The following is a 7,624-nucleotide window of genomic DNA, read 5'->3' on the forward strand; positions in this document are numbered from 1 at the left end:
GCTTGTGCGCAACGTCTACATTTCTTTGTTTTGTGCTCAACCAGGTCATGCTATGAACTTGTTCGGAGTAGGTTGCTTAATCCTGGTCCAGGTGTATTCCATGACTTTCTCTCAGTTTGGCTTATGTGTCTTGTTTGTGTCTCTTTGTTTGGTACTCAATTAAAAGTTCATGCATAAGTAAAGCAAATGTTCTCTTTCCTTTGTAATTGGTGCTCTACGAATATGGTGTTTGTTGGTAGAGTTCTTTGCTTGCATGTGAGCCGAAGTTAGAATTAGATTTGTTGGTTCATCATGGATGACATTTATGCATCTGGATTTATTTAAAAAGTGATTGAATTCACTCGTCAATTTGATGACTAAGAGCTGTTAGTCATCGTGGATTTTGGTCCTTTCTTTCTATTCTACAACATAAACTTCTAGAGGCCAATAGTCTTTAGTGGGTTCTAATGTGCCATCTTTCTTATGTAGGGCATACACCTCTCAAGTTCTAGTAGTCTTTTTGCTTGAGTACTAACTAGCATTGCGCAAGGTGTGGTTCAAACTAGTAGGGGGCATTGACCTAGAGCAAGCTACTTCACGTCTATTTGAATTAGTACTTGAGACCAGTTTGAATTAGTCATTCACATTCATGCAATTGTACTTGAGACTCGTTTGAATTAGTACTTGAGACCCATTTGAATTAGTCATTTGTTGATAGAACAAGACCTTTTTAATGTTCCCACAATAATAAATGATGCCGTTATGTTTATGTATCATCTACATCAAGGTTCAGATTTATGTAATTACAAATTAGGCAATAAAAGAAAACCCTTTTTATGTTCCCACAACAAAAAACGATGTACCTTGAAGTTCATTGTATCCTTCATCCATGATCTCTTTTCACAATTTTATTACATTTTAAAGAATGAGTAAAATTATGGACACGAGACACAACAAAGGGTCCATTAGGACCCGATCCTCCCTAAAAATGCCAAGGATGGTGCTTTATTATTGATTTGGTGATGCCAAAATATTTCTGCCTTTCAAGCATTGAAGCCCAACAAATCCATGAGTTGCTTACAAGAGCTCATATAATTTATCATTGTTGTATAGCCTATATGATGTTGTTGTCATTGTTCGATCTTGCATCCAACTTGGTTATCTTCTTTGTTGACTCCGAGTGTTCGCTTGCATCGAGAACATACATGAAAAGAGAGGAATCGTTAATATAGAAATTTAATTGATTTAAAAGATATACTTTTTCCATATTGCAAGTAATAGATATGTATGTATGTACATACATATATGCATACATACATACATACATACATACATACATACATACATACATGCATTTAGTAAATATAGCCACACAATGTGTGGTTGGAGAGGTAGCACGCTTCCTCTTTGAGAGCCATAAAAACCAAGAATGGGCCCCTCCCTCATGGTGCATAAAGAAAAGCAACAATGCCTTTTCTTTTGCAATTTCGTATTGTAGAAACTACAAATTTTGATTACTAGCAAATACACTTGTCATGGGGTTACAACTATTTAGGCTCTAAATAACATCCATGTGCAAAGCGTCCATAAAAATAGCATCCCATAAGGCAATATGGGCCTATCAAGTGGCTTACACTTTGTTTTGTGATTTACAAGGAACTCAATATGGGATTAATGGTATTTGAAGGTTTGTATTGAAGTCTTAATATATTATGCTAGAAACATGAATGGTTTTAGAATCATTGCTAAAGGATTTCATGCTCGCGTTGTGGGAGTCCATGAAAAATGCTTTTCATGCTATTTTCATGCAAGTTCATGGTAGTTCTACAAATCTTCTCATTTCTTTCTTTCTTTTACATGGGTGTAGGTTCAACGATTTGATGCAACCATTGGATCTGTTTTGTGTATGTTGGTGTCTCTTTGCAATACTTCAACTTCAGTGAACTACATCTGACAATCACATGTTGTGATTCTAGATACTAGAAGAGAAGATATGGAACAAATTTAAGTACTTGTGTTGAGCTCTATTGTTTCAATTCCAAGTATCTCACCAAGCTAGGAGCAACTATTGTCTCAAGTTATAGGAGAAGATGTGCAACAACTTTAAATAGTTGTGTGGAGATCTATTATTCTCTTTCCAAGAATCTTACCTAGCTAGGAGGAATGGTTGTCTCCAACTACACAATTCTAGCTACTCAATGAATTGACCACATTGTGTGAGAATGTTGACTCCTAAAGATATCAATATTTTGTAGATCAACCCACTTTCTTCCAATCAATCCCTTTGAATCATAATATATTATTTGCCCTAGCACATTTAATTAGAATTACCCTTGCCAATGTGTGAGGAATCTCAAACACCATTCCAAAGGACTTTAAAAAGAAAGGAAAATACTTCAGAGCTATGGCTAATACACCCTACAATGCATGTTGCCTTTGCAAAAAAAATTTCTACAAGAAAGGCTAAATTGTGATGGCCTTGGTACTATATGTGTACAAAAAATGCACCCAATTTTTCAATGTTGGTATAGTACCAAAGTTGGTTTACAAGTTTCATATTGAAAATGAATAGTCCTATTCAATATATTCAAAATCTTAATCCAATTGAGGCACAATTAGTCTCTATAAGGATACCGTTTGTGCAAATTTGAGAGTTAAATTATGAAGGCCAATATGGACTACATGGAAGTGTCATAAACATAATGGCAAATGTCATAAAAGAACAACAAGCATTGTCACAATTCTTGAGTGATGAAGCATCCATGCTAGTAGGAATCAAACAAAAGTTTGAATCCAAGCATTTCTATACTAACAATCTAATCACTCCCCCTGTGACACCACTTAATAGAGAGTAATCATGCATAGATCGACCACATCATTTTGCTATAATCAAATGAGCAGCCACACATTAAGATTGTTAATGGGCCACTTGATGATGACAACTTATAGTCTAACACATCAATTCACAAATTATACACATTGTAGCAAGTCATTGACCACAATGATTCCATTACACATGTCGTATCATCTAAAGATTATTCACCACTTAGTATATTCAAAGACACATTCTATGAAGAAATGTCACCCCCAACATTGTGCTTTGGTCAAAGATGGAATATACCATGAGCTATGCCATCATGATTACCAAGAAATTGTGAAATGGGATTAATGAATGAAGGTAGAAGATTCATAAGAAACCTAGAGAACGTCTTCCTCAAAAATTGAAATATTAGTCTTGCAGAACTTAGCATTCAATGCTTCTTCAAAGAAATGAAATAATGGTCTTGAAGATCTTATCATCCACTTGGGTGCACCTACAAAATGGGTAATTGCATGGAAAGAAACTTAATGCAAGAGATGTTCAAATGATACAAGAACTAAACAATTGATAAATTTAAGGATAGGACATAAAGACTTTGAACCTTTGTGAAAATCAAGAGACTATAAAGAAAGGTTGAAGAAAATTTATTTGCAATGATATCACTATTGACAAATATGTATTTGTCAATGAATTGAATAATCTCTACATTTAAGGATTGTCTAAGTGTTGGTATAGCTTCAATGCACGTTAAGCGATGGCTGGCTACCTTCGTGTTGGAATTTCTTGACAAAGAAGAAGTAAGTAGTCTTACCTAGCATCATATTGTCCCTTCTTAATTCTTGTTTGACTAATTTAAAGTGATAGACATAATGTCTTGGTTTTGTTATGGATTCTAAACAAAAAGGGTGACAAATGTATGATGTCTTTGGTTCATCTATTGAACAGTTAATATCTATATTTAGCTAAAGTTTGTACACATTCTAGGAGCTTTGCCACCATTTTTTCGTGCATGAGAATGTGACAAAGAATGTAGGGATTCCAAGTTGTCATATAATTGCAAATACGCTTTTCTTCAACTTTTCTTGTAGCCTCTTGATTTTCACAAAACTCTCATATCATTGTTCCAAGTTTTCACTTGAATGGAACACTACATGATGCACAAGTCCATCACCCTTCCACCAGCATCATCGTGGCTATAAAAAAGCCAATAAAACATGTAGATATGGATTTCCAAAGACACCTTCATGGAGAACCTACATCGTACAACCAATTGACAAAGAGGCAGATGTCCATGAGTCAGTACCTTGAAGTGCTAGCAAAAAAAATCTCAAAGTATCTACACGAACTTCAATATGACACAATGATTTCCTTTAATGAATTGTTAGAACTATTGGACACAATAGAAGAAAAGTACATCAAGGCATTGAGATAGTCCATTAGGAAACCATTGATTCTAATGAAAGGAAAACAAAGGACCTTTGTACTAACAACTTCAATCCTAAGCTATCTCCCATATAGGATGCAAACACAAACATACATACATTTGAAATCCACATGTTGTAGTAGCATACTACATTTGAAATCCACATGTTGTAGTAGCATACTACATATCCTACATCACAAAGATAGACACAACAGCAAAAAAGACTACAAAATAAGCATTCAATTGTTGCATGAAAAATAAACTTGGCACCATTCAATGGCTTGGTAACACAAGGATAAATACTCAAAATTGAGTTCACAAGAAGCCGCTTACATTGCATTATCATTGCCGCTTGCAAGCTCCTCAAGGCGATTCCCCTTTATCAATACTAACTTTCAAGAAGATAGAACACTTTTACTAATATGGAAAGAAACCTTGCAATACTTGGTTGATAATGACAATAACATATTCTTTGAAGATATCACATAAAAGTATTGCAACCACTAGAGCATGCTAGAAGGCATTTGTATGGAAAATATACAACTCACTATAAGACAATTAATGTCAAGAAAATGAAGCTTAAAAAGCCATAAATAATATAATTTTCCACAAATTTCTACCCATAGAATTGCATGTTGTATGTCCCATTCAAAGATTTTGAGGAAATCACATTGGCAAAGCACAAAACATGGCATGATGCATACAAAGAAAAAATAGACATCATCATTGAAAATAAAGACAAAAAGCACTAAGACAATAACTCTCATGTATAAGGAAAATGAATCAACACATTCATTTAATGGCATGTCTAATCATTGATGTAGCTATGATATTAGGTTGAATATACTAGGATGCAAAATTTAAGCAAAGAATAACGTATCCATGCACAAGATCTACAAATTCTTGCCATGTGCATATTTGTTAAGGGGCTAACCACCAGCCTCTCAACATGTCATGGGGACTTTGAGGTGTTGCGAAAGAAGATATCACATCCTTCTAACTCTCATTTGAGGGATTACACTTCACAAGGCTAAACTAGGGATGTCACATTTGTAGCTCCTAGATTGCATATCATGAATTACTCCACAAGAAAAGAACATGAGGAAGAGAGAGAGAGAGAGGAGAAGGGAGAGCCTGAGTGTAGTGAATGGGGAAGGAAGTATGTATTCATGCATAATGAATTCCAAAGCCAAAAATTTGGCTTTTATACATGACCCTTGTCCAAGTACTAATTCTAATCTTATTGTCCACTAGCCTCTATTCTCACTCTTTTAGACCAATGTGACCCAATGGCTATTTGTTAGCTAGTCCTAGTGGAGGGAACTAGTTACATAGCTCATATAACCAATGATATTGCATGCCTTTTCTGGCAAAACATGAGATATTACAAGTATTTCTACACATATCAAATCGGTTACATGCCCCCCTCCCTGTTCCCAATCGCGTCCCATGGATCATGCAAAGGTCATGGTTGTTGGAATGTTGTCAATGAATATCATTCCTTTGGTACACTTGTGTGTACCTTCCCTGGCTGCATTTCTTCATAGAGGTATTTGGTGGATCCTTGGTTGTGTAATTCTTGTTGTTAGGATTGATATTCTTTATGGTGATGTGTTGCTTCCAACATCAAATTCCACTATAACTGGCATTACATGGCATGAGCAATTGCAATAGCTAGACATTGGGTGGATGGATTGGAATCAAGTACTTGTGATCTTTTGGAGAAAGAAGAAGAAAAATAAAAATCAAAGGTGTAAGTAATTCGGAAGGTGTTAAATAGGGGTTGATGTAAGATCCTAGTCATGTTAGTGTTAGTGGTATGCTCCTCCTTAAGTCCCATATTTAAATTGAGTGTGAGCTATATTGGATTCTCAATAGACTATGTTTTTCATATGCCATGTTTGTAAGTCCAAAGTTGTGCATGAAATTTTTTCTCGGATTTCTACATGGGGGCTTATTTTTAATCTTATTTTATCGAATACACTTCATTGAGGCTTTTGCCTTGAAGATTCTTTGATTCTATTAAGGTTGTGGCATGATCTAGAGCTCTATTTGCTCGAGTCAAAAAATCTAGATGAGTCTGATAATACACCACACAACTCCTAAAATGAGGACTATGCCTAAAGAGGTTTATAGCATCTTGGATTCTAGGAAATTCCTCTAAATTAAAAGTGATATTACAATGCGAGGCTCAAATTGTTTAGTGGATACTAGTCTTAATCAGTGAAAAGAAAAAGAATACGACAAAATAAAAAGAAGAGAGATTTGGAGTAGCTAACGAATGGTGTTGTTAGTAAATCAATGTGAAAAAAGATTTGAGTATCACAAGCAATTCGCCTAGATCCATTTTGGTGTCATCATATTCTCCCTACAATAGATCTCATCGTTTGGCATTGTTGGTGTAGGATCACTTGTTGTATGTGACCTAGTGCCTTTGTTAATCACATCTTTCTGCATCTTTCACTTCTAGTGACTCACCATAATGAAGTGAGATATGTTCTATGTATCAAATGTGAGTAGAATCGGAATGTCTCAAGATAATTTGTCATTTACATGGGAAGGTTCTTGTGTGACTTCCATTGTGATGGGCATCATTGGCATGACAAGTTCTTGTCTTGCTGCCATGAAGATCGATGCCAAATTCTAACTAAAGAAGGTCTTGTGTAGCTCCTAAAGTAGATTCCATTTTTTTCTTGGTAGGTTCTTGTTTACTGCCTTTTTTTAATAGAAAACTTCTTCTATAACTATTGTTTTCCTTGAAGATGATGCAATAAGCTCAATTGCTATTCAATAGACTTTGGGTCAAAAGGTTCTTGTGTTATTGTCTCTCTTTTCAAGACAAGTTCTTGGGTAACTACATGATAAGAGGGACCTGATGTCCTTTGTGTGTGATCCTCCTATATTGGTGCTTTTCCCTTGTCCTTTCAAGTGGGTTCTTCTGGTCCTATATTTCTCAAAGTAGGTTCTTGTGGCTCTTCTTGCCAATATTGCCTTGAATTTGCATGTGGGTAGACATGGAATTGATGGTTTCCTCTCACTTATCAATGTGTTAATTGTAGAGGCCTTGGCATCCATGCTTTGTTGAACAAATCATCGTTGCTGATTGAAATTGACGGAGTTGATCTTTTTACGCATAGGACCTCAAGGTACCCAAATATAAGCACTTCCAAGGTAATATCCATGGGCCTCTAGTACTATTGTGGGAACCCAATGGTAACATACCTTTCTTGTTGGATGGCATCGTATTGATCTTTGATGTCAAGGTTTGTTTTTTATGATGGGGTCAAGGTTTCTTTGGAATCCAAATATACGACTCAGCTTTAAAGTATCCTTGGGCCTCTAGTAGATCCTTTCAAACCCACATTTTCTAATTGCTCTTCTTGTTTGTCTTTGTTGTTGGT

The sequence above is a fragment of the Dipteris shenzhenensis genome, chromosome 19 (assembly GCF_047967505.1).
Source record: "Dipteris shenzhenensis isolate YYH24624 ecotype China chromosome 19, Dip_SZ_1.0, whole genome shotgun sequence".
Classification (NCBI taxonomy): Eukaryota; Viridiplantae; Streptophyta; class Polypodiopsida; order Gleicheniales; family Dipteridaceae; genus Dipteris; species Dipteris shenzhenensis.